At 40.0% G+C, this 19,803-nt stretch overlaps 1 pseudogene; it reads left to right on the top strand.

The window, feature by feature from the left end:
* Positions 1-574: 574 nt before the first annotated feature.
* On the top strand, positions 575-19,521 carry LOC118829905 (annotated as a pseudogene).
* The last annotated feature ends 282 nt before the right edge of the window (positions 19,522-19,803 follow it).

Below are 19,803 nucleotides of genomic sequence, written 5' to 3'. Positions count from 1 at the left end.
CCCTCCCTAAACCCCTCCTCTAGTCACCCCAGGCCACCCCTCAATCCCTCCCACTATCTTTGTGCATATAATCTCCACCTTGCCTCCATGAAGGCGCTCAGATTCAATCTGGCTCAGTAGATTGAATCTGGCCGGCTTGTGTAAACAGGCATCACAAAGGGTGGGATTTCTTAAGGCAACCCATTATGGTGAATCACAAATAAACTTTGTCTTTTCCCTTGGCTGAGAAGGCTTGATTTGAATTCTTTTGGAAGGATTTGGTGTGTCTGTACCATGGGGTGTCGAGCACCCCTCAACTCCAAACCTCTTCATTTTTGGTTCCCTGAGACCAGGAATACAGCTAATCTCAAGTTCTTCTCTAGCCTTGACTGAAGGTATGTGGGCCTCCCCCTCTCCCCATCCCCTTCTCACTCTCCAAGCATTTTGGAGGTGCTTTGCGGGCCTGACCTCAGCAGGTCCCAGTAGGTCAGACAGCTAGGAGGCTGTCTTGCTGTACTCAGCCTGACGCTCTCCGGTGGTTCTTGGTCCAGTGGCTACATTGGAGGCCATGGACCTAAGGCACGGTTTCTGAAGCATGGAAGACATGGACAGATGGCCCATCCAGAAGCATATGCCAGATTATGTCAATTCTCTTTGCATTAGGGAATTGGGAAACTCCAGCAGGTATGTTCTTGCGGGGTTTTTTGTCTTGTTTTATTTTGTTTGTCTCTCTACACTTACTCCTAACTTCTCCTTTACTATGGAGGAAGAGACTTCCAGTCCAAACGCCTGAAATGGCTCAATCCTTTTTAATTCCCGAAAGTTTGCCTTTAAAAGCTTGTAAGATGTTTGTAGCTAGAGCTGCCCCACAAAGGGGCAATGCAGGTGAACAGGACATTTTGGATGACCCCCTTCTTATGGCCCCCAGGGCTTCGGCCCCTCCAGCCTTGGCGACCCCTGCTCAGGTCCCAGCCAAGGGTCTTGTTGAGATGCCTCCCTCTGTGGCCCCTTTCCCCGAAGGGACCCCTACTCAGGTTCTGGCCTCATGGCCTGCCTCTACTGCAGGCCCTGCAATATCTATCACCATGGGCCCTACCCCCAAGGCAATCCCTACTCAGGTTCCAGCCTCAGGCCCTGCCCCCCGGCAATATCTCCTCCCCTAGCTCCTCTCTTTGAGGTGGCACCCACTTGGGTCTCTGGGGTATCTTCCCTTCTGACCTCTACCCCTCCTCAGGTATCACCTGATTTTCTCCCTTGTCAGCCTGATCCCCTGGCCTTGCAGTCTAATCGAGTTCAGCTAGCACTGCCCAGCCTCTCCCTCACAAGAAGTGGGACTCCCTATATCCCTCCCCAAGCCTCGGTCTTCACAGCTCCTTCAAGGCTTTTTCCCCTAAGGCAAATGCCTGCCTCCTCTACAGGGACAATCAGAGTGCATGTTCCATTCTCCATTTCAGATCTCATTCAGGTTAAAGAGAAACTGGGGAGATACTCAGAAGACCCCACTAAGTTTACTGAGGGTTTTAGGGATCTGTCTCTACAATTTGAGCTTTCTTGGGGTGAATTGAACATCCTCTTCTCTATCTGTTGTACCACTGAGGAGAAGAGGAAGATCTGGCAACAAGCCCAGAAATTTGGGGATCATTTGGCTAGCAATAACCCAATAAAATACCCCCCAGGAACAGCTGCTGTTCCCACTAGTGACCCAGGATGGAATTATCAGAAAAGTGAGGATAGATAAAAGAGAGACCATATGGTAATTTGCCTGTTAGAAGGCCTAAGAACAGCATTTCAAAAGCAGATAAATTTTCAAAATATTGGGGAAATTACTCAGGGAGAAAAGGAAAACCCTGCCCTTTTCCAAAACCACCTAGTAGAAGCTATTAAGAAGTATACAAATTTGGATCCTGATTCTGTTGAAGGGGCAGCAATCTTCAGCATGTATTTCATTAATCAGTCTGCCCCAGATATTAGGAGGGAACTGCAGAAATTGGCCATGGGACCCCAAACACCTCAGATCCAATTGCTGGAGACGGCCTTTGGAGTTTTCAACAATAGAGACCTGGTTGCAGGAGAGGAAAGAAAATGCAGGGAAAGGGCTAGAGACAGAGAGCATGCTCTATTCTTGGCTGTTGCCATGCCAGGAAAAGACCTAAGGAGTGCCCTTCCAGGGGGTCTCCTTGGAGGAAGCCTGGCATTGTGGGATGTGGGGAAACCTTCTTTCGATGCCACAAGGAGGGCCACTGGTCCAAGGAGTGCCCCTCTAGGGCGGCCCCCTGGAGGAAGCCTCCAGGATCTACTCCTCCAGGACCATGGCCAGCATGTAACCAGGAGGGATGTTGGAGGAAGGATTATCCCCGAGGTTGGAAAGTGGTAGAGCCTCTTCCCAGTACCCTGCCCTCCAGTCTTCTCAAGACTTGGAAGGAAGGGAAAACCTGGGGTTTGGCAGTGCTCCCACTTCCTCCACCTCTCTCTCGGACCCCTGGACGAAATCGAGGCTGAAGGTAAGGTTACCCACTTTATCATGGCTATGTTCTCTTGTTTTAACTAATTGCTCTGGCCCTGTGTGACCCTCAACCCATCGGGTCATGGGCATTAAGGATCTGTTGTTTGAACAGTCCTTCCTTAAATTCTCCTCTGGCCCTCCCCCCTTGTTGGGAAGGGACCTGATGGCAAAATTGGGGAGCCAAGTTTCTCTAGGTAAACCTCCCAGCTCCCTTTTCCCTCTGCTCATCAGACCTCCCCACGTTCCCCCAGAAGTGTGGGGCCAGTCAAGCCAATTGTTTGGGATCAGGGAATTCCTGGGAAAACTACTCATGCCACCCCAGCCCTCAGTCGCCTCAGAGAGTTTAATGTGCTCCCCAAACCCTGTCAATATCCAATTAAGCCTCATGCTTGGGAAGGACTGCAACCATTAATTGAAAGATTCCTTAAGCATAAAATCCTTGTCCCTTGTCAATCTCCTTGCAACATCCCAATCCTTCCCATAAGGAAACCTAAAGGCGAGTACCAAATGGTTGTAGATTTCAGGGCTGTTAATGAAGCTATTATTCCTATGCATTGCCACAACCCATATTGGGGTACCCAATGGTTTTCCACCCTGGACCTCAAAGATGCATTTTTCCATATACCTCTGCACACAGACTTTATTTTTGTCTTTGAATGGATACTTTTAGGGGAATCAAGTTCATGTCAGCTAATATGTACAGTTTTGCCCCAAGAGTTTCAAGATAGCCCTCATTTATTTAGCCAGGCTTTGGGAAAAGATTTAAGGGACCTGAAATTAGCTGACATTCAGTATGTGGATGATATTCTTATTTGTAGCCCCACCTGGAATGCTTCTTTGGCTGTGGCCCCAGAAACCCTGAATTTCTTGGGTACTCAAGGCTATAGGGCCTCCTTGAACAAAGTCCAGATAGCACGCCAATCTGTAAAGTATCTGGGCCATGAACTAATGCCTACCTCTCAATCCTTAACCTCAGAGAAGAAGAAGACAGTACTGCCCATTCCTATTCCAGCTGCTAAGAAACAACTCCAAACTTTTCTAGGCATGGCTAGATTTTGTAGACTCTGGATCCCTAATTTTGGTCCCATTGCTAAACCTCTTTATGACTCCACTCAAGGCCCTGACTCGCTCCCTCTAGAGTGGGGCCTGGACCAGGCTAAAGCTTTTGAGATTTTGAAAACTAAAGTGACCACCACTCCAGCATTAACTTTACCTAATTTAGAAAAAAAAACCTTTCACTCAGTAAGTTGATGAAAGGAGAGGACAGCCTTTGGGAATCCTAATCCAGTCCTTAGGACCTGACCCCAAGCCACTTGCCTGTTTTCCAAAACAATTAGATTCTCCAGCTGCTACAGCCATTCCAATTGAGGAAGCTTCTAAACCTCTAGCAGACCAGCCCCTAGAAGCTCTGACTCCCCAGAGCATCCTAGAAGCAGATGGTCACCAGTGGCTATCTAACCACAGGCTCACCAAACACAAAACTTTACTCTTAGATACCCCCAACCTAATTTGGATGTGCTACACACTCCTGAACCCTGAAGTAGTGTGCTACACAGAGCAAGTGATTGGGGAGCTAGGTACAAAAGAGTCATCTTTAATAACTTTCAGGGAAATTGTCCTTTATCTATACTCCTATAGTGTCTGTTTGGTTGCTTGCTTAACCTCCTTGCCAGGTTTATCTCCTCCAGGCTCCAAGCCATCAACTGTCAGATGACTGCTCAGACTACATACCCCTTGAACTGGACCCATCGAGGCAGGGACAGCTTTACACCCCTTGTCAGCAGGAAGCAATTTCAGAAGCTGAGACCTTCATCCCTGACTCCAAAAGAATTTGGGTCCCCTTTGTTTGAGAGGGGAATGATGGGGTTTAGACTGTGGGAATCCCCTTAAACCTGGAATACAGTCTCTGGGAGCTCCCTTGAACTCTCCTTGAGTCTTCCGACTGGATCTGGCCTTCCCCTAAGGCCATGGGCCTTGAATTATCATTGGGCCCAAGTCTCTGCCTAGCCTAGCCATCAATTGTCCAGCTGTTTCCCATACTTAATCCTGATCAAAATATCTATACCCTAGCTCTGTTACCCCAGCCCTCTATTATTTGTATGTCTCCATGTAGCCTTCAGCTATTTCCCATCATGGAGTCTGACCTCATCTCAGTACCATCAAGCTCCTTCTCAGACTCCTCCTCAAGTCCCTCCCTAAACCCCTCCTCTAGTCACCCCAGGCCACCCCTCAATCCCTCCCACTATCTTTGTGCATATAATCTCCATCTTGCCTCCATGAAGGCACTCAGATTTAATCTGGCTCAGTAGATTGAATCTGGCCTGCTTGTGGAAACAGGCCTCACAAAGGGTGGGATTTCTTAAGGCAACCCTTTTGCGGTGAATCCCTAATAAATTTTGTCTTTTCCCTTGACTGAGAAGACTTGAGTAGAATTCTTTAGGCAGGATCTGGTGTGTCGGTACTTTGGGGTGTCAAGCACCCCTCAACCCCAAACCTCTTCATTTTGATCTGCTTTTCTAAGAAAAGCAACTTTAAGGGGTGAAACAAGCTCGCTTTAATCAAACATACATATATCATTCACATAGTTCTGGGGGAAAAGATCAGCCCCCTGAACTTTAAGACAAATACGAACAGAAATTACAAACATCAACAGACAGACCTTGTCTGATTCAAATTGATGGGGGTATAGTCTCTGGGAACCCCCTTGAACTCTCCTTGAATCTTCCTACTAGATCTGGCCTTCCCCTGAGGCTATAAGCCTTTCATTATCTAGGCCCAAATCTCTACCTAGCCTAGCCTTCTATTGTCCAGCTGCTTCCCACCCTTGATCCTATCAAAATCCCATTCTCTTGTTTCCTGGAGTCTAGACCTCTAGTCACCCCAGTCCCATCAAAATCCTCTTTAGACTGCTCCTCAAAACCCTCCCTAAACCCCTCCTTTAGTCACCCCTGACTACTTGACCACCCCTCAGTCCCTCCCAAAATCTTTCTATATATGATCTCCATCTTGCCTCCATGAAGGTGCTCATATTCAATCTAGCTCAGATGATTGAATCTGTCCCACTTGTGAAAACAAGTGTCACAAAGGGTGAGATTTCTTAAGACAACCCAATATGGTGAATCTTTAATAAACTTTGTTTTTCCTTGGCTGAGAAGCCTTGAGTCGAATTCATTCAGCAGGACCTGCCACGTCTGTATTTTGGGGTCTCAAGCACCCCTAGAAACCTATGGTTCCCTGCCCTATCATTTTCTTTAAGCTCATCAAAATTACAATTCAGTTACCAGAGAAGCACCAACATTTTATCTGCCTGGGTTAGCAAAGCTGGGGGACAGTTTTCCAAATGGCTTGCCCAGAGTCTCAACAATCCTTCCCTGAGTGAGCCCCAAAAGCCAAACACCAAGCTCCCCTCAATTGTATTCTGTTCAGAACCCTGAGGGCTCTGACCTCACCTAGGCTGGGTGTGTAACAGTTCCCCATCACCAGTATCACATCATATATAAGTGGATGACTGCTGATTGCCTCAGTGCTGAGAAATAGCTGAGAGATATTCCAAAACAAAGACAGCAAAAGGTTTCCCACCAATTCAAACAAAGGGGAGACCTGATAGTCTTAGTATCCCAAAAGGGAAGATCAGGGAAAAGTCTGATTGCCTTAACAGCCCTCCACCCACATATCCTCCACAAGGCTTAGCTGGAATGTCATCTCTTTGATGTAACCATCTCTGATCACTCTCCTACGGGCTCTAAGGACTTGCTACCTCATTTGACCACACAGCACCGTGTACTCTTCATACGTACTTTTCCCAACCTCATTTACATTATACTTATCTGTGTACATACCTTGTCACCCAAATGCAAATCTGAGCTCTGTGAAAAGAGAGAACAGGCCTTATTTATCTCTGTATTCGCTGCAGAAATTATTAATGCAGCACGTTGTTCGTAATAGGGTGCTGACAAAATGTTCGTGGAAGGAATAGATGCACTCAGTATGTATCAGTAACAATACATATTAGTTTACAGCCTGGTCTCTTACCATATTTATTTCAACTAAGATATAGATATTATGAATGCATCTTAGTGCTGATAAACTGGAGTTGATTGGCAGATTTGAAGAATGTAAGTCCCGCAGACTGTAATCATCTCTGCTTCTCTCAGAATGCCTTTCTGGAATTCTGTATTAACCACAGCATTTCTTGACTTTATCTCCTTCTCTACACTCAGAATTTCCACACTTTTGTAGGCACTCATCACCTCTTGTCTCACATATAGTAACTGTCTTGTAATTGATTCCCTCCTCCCATTCTCTCATCCCCTGAATCCATCATCTACTCAATTGCCGAAGTGACGTCCCTAAAATACAGTTGAGACTCTGTTCCTTCCTCATACAGAGATTTTCAGACTTCCTCTTTTTTCTAGGATGAAATACAAGATCCTCAGTTGGACATTTAAAGCCCTCCACCATTTTCAATCTTATTTCATTTAACTCCCTTCCATTAACTCTCTATTTAAATCAAAATACGCAGCTCACTGTTTTCCATTAATATTGACGATGACGATGATGATGGCTGACATTCATGTAGTACTTGCTATGTGCCAGAGACCATGCTAAACTGTTTACAATTATTATCTCGCTTTACCCTCACAGCAAACCTAGGAGGTAGGTGCCATTGTTATCCCTATTTTACAGTCGAGCAATCAGCGGTTAAGTGACTTGTCCAGGGTCACACAGTTCCTAAGTATCTGAGGCCAAACCTGAACTCAGGTCTTCCTGACTCCAGGCACATCAGTTTGTTCACTTTCTCTACCACCAATGTGGGGAATGCACTCCAACTCCACCTTTCTTTCATTAAAAAACAAACAAGGACAAAAAACCATTAGCTTTCCTTAGGGCACAGTTCAAGTTTCACTTGTTATGCTCTAGGCTTTTTCTGATCCCTTCTCCTCTTCCCCTGCCACCCCTCCTCATTCTTAGTGATTAAATATTACAAGATCACAAATATCATGTGATCAAAATATCACGTGGTCAGAATAACATAATGAAAAATAATACATTGTAAAAAAAAGAAATACCAGTGTCCACAGATGCTGGGGCGGGGGAGGGAGCAGACAGATTTTTGCCCTTGTTAAACATCTTTTATGTATCTGAAACTATAGAAGTAGTCTCTCTCATTTTTAAATTATTTTGTGAGGTTCCTGTTTTTACTTAGCATTACGCATAGGGTGTGCCCCATCCCCATCCCCCTTCTCCCAGCGGCATGTAAGAGACTCTAGGGTAGTGAATAAGTCACTTTTATATTGCTGGAACTTAGACCAATGCCTGGCACATAATGACTGCTTGTTGTTCAGTTGTTTGGTCCTGTCTGACTCCATTCATACCATGTCCATGGGCTTTCCCTGGCAAAGATACTGAACTGGTTTGTCACTTCTTTCTCCAGCGGATTAAGCCAAACAGATTATGTGACTTGCCCAAGGTCACACAGCTAGTATCTGAGGCTGGATTTGAACTTGGGTTTTCCTGACTCCAGGCCAGCACTCTATCCCCTCAACCACTTAGCTGCTTCTTTGTTGTTGTTATGGTTACTGTTCAGTCACTTTTAATCATGTCCAACCCTTTCTGACCCCACTGGGAGTTGGCAGATAGCAGAATTAAACCAAGGTTTCTTGACAATCAGTGTGTCTTTCCATTATGCCTTGTTGTCTCTTTAAATACCATCTTAGAGCAAACATTAAATTCAAATATTTTGTTATTATTCAGTCATCTCAGTTAAGTCCAACTCTTCATGACCCCATTTTGGGTTTTCTTGAGAAAGAAACTGGAGTGGTTTGCCATTTCCTTCTTCAGCTTATTTTACAAATGAGGAAACTGAGGCAAACAGGGTTTTATATATATGTGTATATATACACACACACATGCACATGGAGGTATGTATATATATATATGTATAAATGTGTATATATGTGTGTGTGCATGTATACACATACATATACACACATGCTTGTATATACACACACATATATACATTCATACATGTATACATATACTTGTGTAAATGTATATATATATACAGGTATATGTGTGTGTATATACACATACACATACACATATATACACACATTCATATACACACGTGTGTGTGTGTGTGTGTGTGTATCTTTAGGCCAGTATTAGTAAACACCAAGAATACTACAAAAGAGAAGACCAAATGAAGTCATCTAGGAAAATGTGGAAAGAGAAAGAACACTTCCATTTAGAAGAATCAGAGAAAGTTTCCAAAGTTAGTGGCATGTGAGCTGGACATTGATGAAAGGGTATGGGTTCATCAAGCAGGGATAAAAAGTAATTCTAATATAAGGTTAGAAATATGATCTGGGAATATCAAGCTCAAGAGAGAAGGCTCTCAGGGGGTAAGGGCCATTTGTTTTCATTCTCAACACAAAGCCTTTAATAAGTGAGTGACACCAATTCCCCATTTGGGGGAGTTCAGCATACTGCAAGTGGCTCAAAGTTTCTCCTGTGTTTCTCTCTTTCTGACCCTAATTTCCTAGCTGATGATTTCTGACCAGCAATCTCTGTGGCTCTCACCTAGCAGACAGTAAGTCACATCTGTCTCATATTCCTGGTACAAAGTCTTTTAAGGAATCTATAGTTTTGTGGAGTTTTTTTTTGTATTTTGGTTTTTTATCTTTATCCCCACATTGACCTCGCTACCTTTCTCACTCAAAGTTTGTTAAAACAATGAAAGAAAATTGAGTGCCAGGGAGAGATTTTTAAGATACAGAAACAACCATTCAATTTTATCTTCAATATCCAAGGAAATTGGGTCAGAGGAGAAAGTATTAAGAATTTCTTGGAGCTTTACTAATAAAGAGGACTGATACACACACATATACACATATAAAATACATGCATATACATACACATATACACATTATAAAATAAACATAGTTATATTGAATTTTGTGTACATTATCTCAGAAAGCAGAAATCAGAATCTATGAAGCAGCTTGGTGGTATAATTAATAGAACACTGGGTCTAGAGTCAAAAGACCCATGTTCAACTCCAGCCTCTGACAGTTACTATCTGTGTGACTTTAGGCAAGTCATTTAACCTTGGTTTACCTCAGTTTCCCTAAATGGAAAGGAGGATAATAATATATAACCTAACTCCAAGAATTCTTGTGAGGATAAAATGAATTAATTACAGTTATTAGCAGAGTGCCTGGGTATAGTAGGGTTTATATATGTTATTGTTATTATTAAACATAATTAATATAATTATTAATATCTTATTATGTAATGTTGCATCTCAAATAATAAAAACTTAAAGAATTTACAAAGAAAAGTATTGTTTAAGGGTTATTCATCATTCTGAATTGTATATAATAACAGTAATCCAATATAACCAGTACTTGAAACTCATAAAAATGACGAGATTGTAATATGCCAGTGTTTACTGATGCTCCAACCTAGACTAACACTGATAATTTTTTGCCTACACTCAAAGGCTTTTCTCAAACTTCTCAAAAGATAAGAGCACCTATATAATAGCACACAAACACTTTTTTCTGGTCTAAAACTTTTTAGTTTTCTATATTTGAAAGGCAACATGATATAGTGAATAGGAGACTTGATTTAGAATCAGGATTTTGGGGGTTTAAATCCAAGGTCAGCTAAGTGCTGGCTATCTGACCATTGACAAGTTGCTTAGTCTTTCATTGTCCAGGGCATATTTCTGAGACTTCGTTACAACACCAATACTCATCAATGTCTGGAATGTCCATACCAGGAATTTTCCTAACCCCATTAAAGCCTTAAGTTCAACAATAATAACAGGGACAACAAGAACAACCAAAACCAGTTTAAAATACTTTAATGAGAATATATATTACTCTTGGTATTCTCAGTATTTTTTTACTCAGATAATATAAACACAAGTTAAAGATCAAATTCATAAAGAACTGCAAAGTCATACACTTTCTTTACTCGATATTTCTTGTCCTATCCTTGTTCCTTACTCAGGGCTGGAAGATCAACAGTGTAATGTCTCAGACTGATGCAAAGCAACCTTTAAATATTAACTCTCATTTTGTCTCATTACTTAAGAAGGGTTTACTTCTTATGTTACTGTTACTGTTTGCATTGCTGTTGTTAAAAAACTTTTAGCTGGTATGGAGTGGGGAAGGGAGGAAACACTATTTTCAACTCATGCAATGACTAATCGATTTCTGCAAGTAATCCTGACTGAATGAGGTGGTGGGTTATAGGAGTATGGAATCAGAAGACCTATGTTCCATTCTGAGCTTTTGTTTTTATTAACTGGGTGATTTTGGATATATGACTTAATATCTACACATCCCCATTTTATCATCTGTAAGATGATATGTAACACTATGTCGTTTAAAAAAAATAAGACTTGAAACATCAAGATGAAGACTTTAAACTGTTGACAGCAGTAGAACCTCAGATATCTTGGGGAAACTCAAAAAGCAGGGGTGGCAATTATGCTTTCAGAAAAGGCAAGAGTGAAAAAAAACACAAAAAAGATATAATTAAAAGATAAACTGAGAAAATACAGGGTAATTGAAAGAAAAGAAAATGATATAGTAAAAACGCTTATATATTAATCAAATTACAATGTCTAACTACTAATAGGAAAGAAGTTTATTGAAGTATAGGGATATATAAATAACAAAACCCTAACAATTGATTATCTCACCATATTCCTTTCAGAATAGATTGTGTTAAATTAGAAAATGAATTTATGAAGTGTTTATGTGTCAGGCACTTTCCTAAACTCTGGGAATACAAACACAAGCAAAAAGAAAGATATTACATGCCCTTAAGAAGCTTGCATTCTAGTGGTGGAAGTAATCAAAGGAGCTGGATATTGGAGATGCGCCTGGGGGCAAGATTAAAAAGTTCTGAAAGTCAGGAGCAGAATTGTAGTAGAAGTACTGTGGGTACTTCTTGAGATGGAGGTTCGGAAGAAGAATTCACCAATTGGAGGAAGTGGCCATAGGAATAGAAGCATCCTCAGTATGAGAAGGCCAGTAAAGAAGAGGCAGAAATGTAGTTTAGAGAGAGTCAGGAGGCTGAAAAGTTATGCTACTTTAACCAAGAAATATTCTTGTTTATCTGCTTGTTTATTGAAAGTATGTAATTAATAAAATCTCTGTTGAAATGTTAATGGCAGAAACAAATCTGTATTCTAAAACTAGTCACTTGCTAGCATGAGAACAATAGCAAACAAATATTGTATATTTTTTCTGAAACTTCAAGCAGTCCTAATTTCATAACAATGAATTTCTTTATTGGATTTTACTTTTACTAAAACACCTGAAGAATCTAGTGGTTCATACATAATGCTTGGCCAGCAGTTAGGAAGACCTGAGGTTAAAATCAACCTCAGATACTTACTGGTTATGACACCTCTGGACTAATTACTTAACCTTTGTCCACCTGAGTTTTCTCAACTATAAAAAAAGGATAATGACAACACTTACCTCCCAAGTTTGTCCTGAAGATCAAATGAGATAATGTTGTAAAGGGCTTAGCACAGAGACTGGCATATGGTAGGTGCTTAATAAACACTTATCCCATCTTTCTTATCCCCTGTGATTTAGTAGATTTAAATAATGAGCTAAAGCATACATATATGAATCTGTTGAAAAACGTTGTGGCAGCTATGTGGTGCAGTGGATAGAGTGCAGCTTGGAGTCAGAAACCTTCACCTTCATAAATTCAAATACAGCTTCATATACTTACTAGCTGTGTGATTCTGGATAAGTCACTTAACCCTGGTTGCTTCAGTTTTCTCCTCTGTAAAATGATCTGTAGCAGAAAAGGGCAAACCACTCCATCATCTTTGCCAAGAAAATCCCAACTCTGGTCATGGAGAGTTGGAAACAACTGAAAAATGAACAACACAGAAAGACATTTATTTCTTGCAGTTGTCATAAATAGTATTCTAATATACTAATACCAAGCCCAAAGAAGAACATTATTATAAAAATGCAATCCTCAGAAAATAAAAAATATTCTAGAAAAGTGAAGTATCCTAGAGAAGAAATGTGGGTGTGAAGAATACAGGAGAAGAAATCCTTAATGTGTGTTTTCTGCTCTTTTTCCTTCATTTTTAAATGTTTAGGTAGGTGCTTCACCAAGTCACATACAAAATGGAAAAAAAATAAGTATAGACTTTTGGTAAAATCTCCAGATAAGGCTTTCAAGAAGACTTGATTCCTGAGAGCTTTTACTAAATTAAAAAAGTACATAGTTACCAAGAGGAACATAGGAGGTATTTACTTAGTGATGTAATCACACTAATAGCTTATATTTAGAGTATTTTTAGTGAGGAGGAAATGAAATAATCATCTCCCCTAGAAGCAAAGATTTTATAGGTATCAGTTGTCTTACTTTATCATTATGGCATTCAAACCCTAGCCATGCTGAACTACTCCCTGATCTTTAGTCATCTTCTCCTTATTGAGACAAAGTTAACAAAGAGATATTTTTTGTAAAAGAAGTTAGAGAAGTAAATTGATTTTTAAAACATTTATATGATATTTCTCCAACAATTAATGCAAATAGAATTAATATATATATATATATATATATATATATATATATATATATATATATATACATATATATATTTCTCCACTAAACAATGTGTTTTTTTACAAACAGTCATCATATGTTAGGTCATACAAACTTTGTAAGCAAATGAAGAAAAACAGAAATGGTAAATATGCCATTTGCTGACAACAACAAAATAAAATCATAATCATTTTAAAGCAATCAAAATAAGCATTCAAACTTAAAATCAAACTAAATAATATAGCCAAATAAAATGTGTGAGTAAGAGAACAAAACAGAGAAAATAGAAAATTGGATTTAAAAAAAAAAAGATGATGAGACAACCACTAAAAACTGTTGGATGAGAATTGTGTCTCTAAAAGTTTCATTTCATCAACAAAAGAAAAACAAAGAACAGATGAATGAATGGGACTTGTGACTTAAAAAAATAGATTAATGACACAGTAAAAAAAAAACCTAATCAGAAGTAAAAATGGAACTCCCCTAAAACCAAGGATAAAAACAAAAATGAAAATAAATACTCTAGTAAAGAGAACTGGAAATTTGATTTTTAAAAAGTAAGATTTTTTTTAAATGTAGAAGAAAATCAAATAGTCAAAATTTTAAAATAAAATACAATTCAAAACAGGTCAAGGGGAATTTTTTAGTAAGAAAAATTATGTTGCTCAATTGCATGCCAGCAAATCTGATAATTTAAACCAAATAGAAGGATAATTACAAAAATTAGAAAGTCAAGATAAAAAGAATAAGCATAGAAAAGTTTTATACATCTGGAAAATATTAAATTGAACAAAGTATAAACTTCTAAAGTGGGAGGAAAAACCCAAGACTGAATTTACAAATGAATTTCATCAAATATTCAAATTACAGTTAAAATTAAGTATTACCCATATTGCTTACAAACATGGGTGACAAATACATCCAACCAAATTCCTTCCATGAAACAAATATAATTTTGATGCCCAAAGTATCAAAAGACAGAGAAAGCCTTAGACCTACATACCAAATAAAGATTAATGTCAAAATATTGAATGAAATATTAGAAAAGATACTATTAAATGGCACAGTAATAAGAGAGTACAAATTATAGCCAGGTTGGATTTATATGTAGAATAGTGATAATTAGATATCAGGAACAGTATAAATTTATAGAGCACATTAGTGACACAAACAATAAAAATCACATAGTTTTATCAATAGACTTTTAAAGCTTTTGTCAAAATACAACCGCCATTTATATTAAATATATTACAATACATAGGAATTAATTGACTATTATTTAATTTGTAAATTATAGCTATTTAACAACAGGACCTGACATTATCTGTAGTGGAGAAAGACACACTTTTGAAATAAGGTAAGAATTAAAGGTATGACATTTCACCCCTGAGGTTGAAGATCTAGGAATTCTTCAGGGTGGAAGCAGGGAGACATATGCATTTTTTATCAGAACAAATAGATGGAAGATGGGCACTCTTTCTGACTACATCATTGGTCTGAATGACATTGTGCAAGTACTTTATGTTCCTAGTAAAGAAAAGGATTCTTAACTATGTGATAGAGATTTGGGCTGTTGCTCAGGCCAGAGTGAATCTGATAAGAGTTCTAACCATGGAGAAGAAGCCCTGGAAATTGATGGGCAACCTGGCCCAGCTGCTCAAGAGGAATGGATTGATCCAGGATTTGGCTTCTCTAAGATGAATGAATATGTAGATGCCTGGGATATGAATACGAAAGCGTGGTTTGAAGCCATATTGATAAATGTTACAAGGAAAGAAAGAACAGCAGTCAGTAAATCCAGTGACAGTGAGATGGACAAATGGCTGAAGAGAATGTTGTTATCTATCATGTGAAATATGAAGACTATCCAGAAAATGGTGTCGTGATGTTGAGTTCGAAAGATGTGAGAGCTCAAATGACATCCTCTGGAAGTTGGACAAATTATGGTGGTGGTGAACTTTAATCCTGATGAGCCAAAGAAGAGGGGCTTCTGGTATGATGTTGAGATCCTTTGAAAATGGGAAATGGTGGGGGGAGCCAAGATGGTAGAGTAAAGGCAGGGACTTGCTTGAGCTTTCCCTCGAATCCCTCCAAACACCTGTAAAAATGACTCTAAACAAATTCTAGAGCTACAAAATGAAAGATTTAAACAAGTGTCTCACTCAAGACAGCCCAGATGGTCACTGGGAAGGGTCTATTGCACTGTGCTGAGAGTGGAGTGCAGCCCAGTGGGACTGCACCTACACAGACCAGGCAGGATCAGGCCAGGAGGGGCAGGCCTCAGGGCACTGAATCACTGAGCTGTGGCAGTTTCCAGACTTTTCAACCCACAAATGCCAAAGACAGCTAAGCAGGTCAGTGGGAAAACTCTGTTGAACCTGAGTGAGAGAAGGGCACTGTCTGGTCCCAGCCCTAGGGCAGCAGAGGTGGCTGCAGCAGAGGTAGCAGCAGCAGCAGCTTCTTCTGGAGCTACAGGCGTACAGATGGTGAGGTGAATCAAGCAGCTGGACTGCTTGGATCTGGGTTGAAGTCCTGGGTGGCTATCCTGGGGTGAGGAGAAATGCTGGTGTGGCAGAACTTGTGGTGGCTGTGGAGAGGGAAACCTCTTCACAGTTCCAAGGCAGAAAATAGTGCTTGAGGTCACTCATGGAACAGACCACAGGCCAGTAGATGAGTAAACACCTCTACTTAGATCATGCCACTGCAGAAGAAGTGAAAATGTATAGGTGCCTATGACTAGCTCAGAAAACAGCTGTGCAAAACCCCTGAAGCTTGGGACAGAGCACTCTCCACTCTGGAAGCAGAGTCATACCTTGACAAACAGCTCAAAAGTCAAGTAATTGGCTTGGAATACAAGCAGAAAGCATAAAAAATCTCAGATTATAAAATTTTACCTTGGTGACAAAGAAGATCAAAATATACTGCCAGAAGAAGACAAGTAAAAGCTCCCATATCAAAGGCCTCCAAGAAAAATATGAATTGGTCACAGACAACGGAAGAGCTCAAAAAGGATTTGGAAAATCAAGTAAGAGAAGTAGAGGAAAAATAAGAAAAAGAAATGAGAGCAATGTAAGAAAATAAAAGAAAAAAATGATTCAATGGCTTGATAAAGGAGACCCAAAAAATTTCTGAAGAAAATAATACCTTAAAAAATAGACTAACCCAAATGGCAAAGGAGGTTCAAAAAGAGAATGAGGAGAAGAATCCTTTAAAAAAACAGAATTGGCCAAATGGAAAAGGAGGTCTAATAGCTCACTGAAGAAAATAATTCCTCTGAAATTAGAATGGAGCTAATGGAAGTTGATGATTTTACAAGAAATTAAGGAATTATCAAACAGAACCACAAGAATGAAAAAAAAAATAGGAGACAATGTGACATATCTCATTGAAAAAAAAAACACTGACCTGAAAAATAGATCCAAGAGAGATAATTTTTAAATTATTGGACTACCTGAAAGCCATGATTAAAAAAAAAAAAGCCTAGACATCATTTTTCAAGAAATCACCAAGAAAAACTACCCTGATATTCTAGAACCAGAGGGCAAAATAGAAATTGAAAGAATTCACCAATTGCCTCTTGAAAGAGATCACAAAAGGAAAACTCCTAGGAATATTGTAGCTAAATTCCAGAATTCCCAGGTCAAGGAGAAAATATTGCAAGCAGCTAGAAAGAAACAATATTGTAGAAACACAATCAGGATAATACAAGATCTAGCAGCTTCTACATTAAGGGATTGAAGGGCTTGGGATATGATATTCTAAAGGTCAAAAGAGCTTGGATTAAAACCAAGAATCACCTCCCCAGAATAACTGAGTGTAATACTTCAGGAGAAAAATTGGATTTTCAATGAAATAAAGCACTTTCAAGCATTCTTGATGAAAAGATCAGAATTGAATAGAAAATTTGACTTCCAAATGCAAGAATAAAGGGAAGCATGAAAAGGTAAATGAGAAAGAGAAATCATAAGGGACTTATTAAAGTTGAACTTACATTCCTACATATTTGTAACTCAGGAGACCTTTTTCAGTATTAGAGTAGTTGAAGGGCATATACATATACATAGACAGAGAGCACAGGGTGAGTTGAATATGAAGTGATGATATCTAAAAAATAAAATTAAGGAGAAAGCAAGAGACAAAATGTGGTAAATTATCTCACATAAAACAGGCAAGAAAAAGCTGTTATAATGGAAGGGAAGAGGAGACAGGTGAAAGGGAATGAGTGAACCTTATTCTCATCAGACCTGGTTTAAGGAGGGAATAACATACACACTCAATTGGGTATCTTACCCTACAGGAAAGTAGGGGGGAAGGTGGATGGGGAATAATAGAAGGGAGTATAGATTTGGGGAGGAGATTTCAGAAGCAAACACTTTTAAAAAGGGACAGGGTCAAAGGAGAAAATTGAATAAATGGGCGATGGGGTAGGATGGAGGAAAATATAGTTAGTTTTTCACAACATGACTATTATGGAAGTGTTTAAGCGTTTCACATAATGATACATGTATAACCTATATTGAATTATTTGCCTTCTCAAGGAAGGTGGGTGGGGAGGGAAGAAGGGAGAGAATTTGGAACTCAAAGTTCTCAAAAAAATTGTTTTTATGTGCAGCTGGGAAATAAGGTATACAGGCAATGGGATATAGAAATCTATCTTGCCCCACAAGAAAATTAGGGGGAAGGGGCTAAGGGGTTAGAGGGAGTAGGGTGATAAAAGGGAGGGCAGACTGGGGAACAGGGCAATCAAAATACATGTCATCTTGGGGTGGGGGTGGGAAGAGATGTGGAAAAAAATTTGTAACTGAAAATCTTCAGGAAATTAATGTTGAAAACTAAAAATAAATAAATTAATCTTAAAATGAAAGTGGGAAACTGGGGTTGTTAAGGAGATCTATGCACACTTACCACTTGGGGATACTGGGGAATCTCTGAATGACTGCAGAATAACTTTCATGGATGAAATTTATAAAACTGAGGAGTCTGGCATTGTGATCCCAGTTAGTTTTGAAAACCCTTTGAAAAGGCAGAGCTGCCCCATTTTCAAACACTGGAAAGATAACCTCAAGAAGACCTGTGGAATGTGTGCATCCCATATGAATGGAGGAAAGCTAGACCCCAGCAAGCAGGTGACGTGCGTTGAGTGCTACAAGGCCTTCCACATCTACTGTTGCAGGCCCCCTCTGAGCAGGGTTCCAGACGATGAGGACTGGTATTGCCCTGAATATTGGAATGATGCCAATGAAGTGGTCTTGCCAAAAGAGAAGTCAAAAAAGAGCAAAAAGAAGGCAAAGATAGCATCTGTTACATCATTGTTTCAAAGAGACTGGGGCAAGAGTATGGCATTTGTGGGTCACACAAGGGAGTACATTATTGTGCCTTGTAATCATTATGGACCAATCCCTGAGATGCCTGTTGGTACCATGTGGAAGCTCAGAGTGCAGGTGAGTGAGTCTGGTGTCCATAGGCTCCATGTGGTAGATATACACAGCAGAAGCAACACTAGCATCTACTCTCTGGTTCTGGCAGGGGGCCATGAAGATGATGTAGACCATGACAACACTTTTACTTATGTGGACGGGGGGGCAGAGATTTTTCTGGCAACAAAACAGAGAGCAGAGCAGTCCTGTGGTCAAAAACTCACCAACATGAACAGAGCTCTGGCTTTGAACTGCAGCGCTTCTATCAATTACCCAAGGTGGAGCTGAAGCCAAGGACTGGGGAGCTAGGAGGCCAGTCAGGATGATGAGAAATGTTAAGGGAGGGAAACAGAGCAAATAGGTCCCAGCTGAAGGGAATCGATATAATGGAATATATGAAGCAGTGAAGTATTGGCCTGGAAAAAGGAAATCTGGTTTCCTTGGGAGTCATTATCTCCTCAGGAGAGATGCTGATGAACCTGACACATGAACAAAGGACAAACAGGATGAAGAAACTTGGCTTCACGATGCAGTGTCCTGAAGGATATTTGGAAGCAGTTGCTAACAGAGAATGGAAAAGAAAATACTAAGAGTGATGATGAGGAATTGACATCTACAAGGAAAGGGGAAGAGGAAAAGGAAGACAGCAGGGGGAAGGGAGGCCTTTTTGTCCTCTCTCAGTCAAAGAAACTAAAGTGGAATGGTACAAACTCACTTCTCAGCAGAAGACTGTCATCAAAAATGATGAATCCAAAGAAAAAAGTGAAAGGAAGTATTACATGCACTGAAGGATGGATAGAAATTCCTGAATAAAGTATGGGAATCATCCCTGCGTATTTGCTGTCAAGAGGTTTGTGTTATCATAATGTTTGCATGGATTGTTCCTACAAATCCTTCCAAGCAGAGATGTACAACTGCCCAGCCTATCAGTATTTTGTGGCTAAATCTTACACAATGCAAGTGAATCAGCCACTGCAAACTGTCTTCAGTCAGCTCTTCCCGGGCTACAGCAACAGACTGTGATTCTATTAAGCACTTTTTTCTTACTTTGATGGTAAAACTTGGCAGCGGGTTTACAGTAGACTTTATTTAAACACATGGCTTCATATTTTCTCAGAAAATATTTGTCTTCCTCACCATTTTTTTAGATGTCTAAAAACTTTGAGGGATTTATTTTACATGTGTTGTGTCTTTAAAAAAAGGTTGGATGCTACATTCAGTTTCTTCTAAAACCTGCAGCATAAATTTTCCCACTTTGGTAAAGGCTGCTAATGACCCTGACCCTGAGTTCTCAAAACTTCCCTC

The sequence above is a fragment of the Trichosurus vulpecula genome, chromosome 8 (assembly GCF_011100635.1).
Source record: "Trichosurus vulpecula isolate mTriVul1 chromosome 8, mTriVul1.pri, whole genome shotgun sequence".
Lineage (NCBI taxonomy): Eukaryota > Metazoa > Chordata > Mammalia > Diprotodontia > Phalangeridae > Trichosurus > Trichosurus vulpecula.
This window is presented reverse-complemented; position numbering and strand designations above follow the sequence as displayed.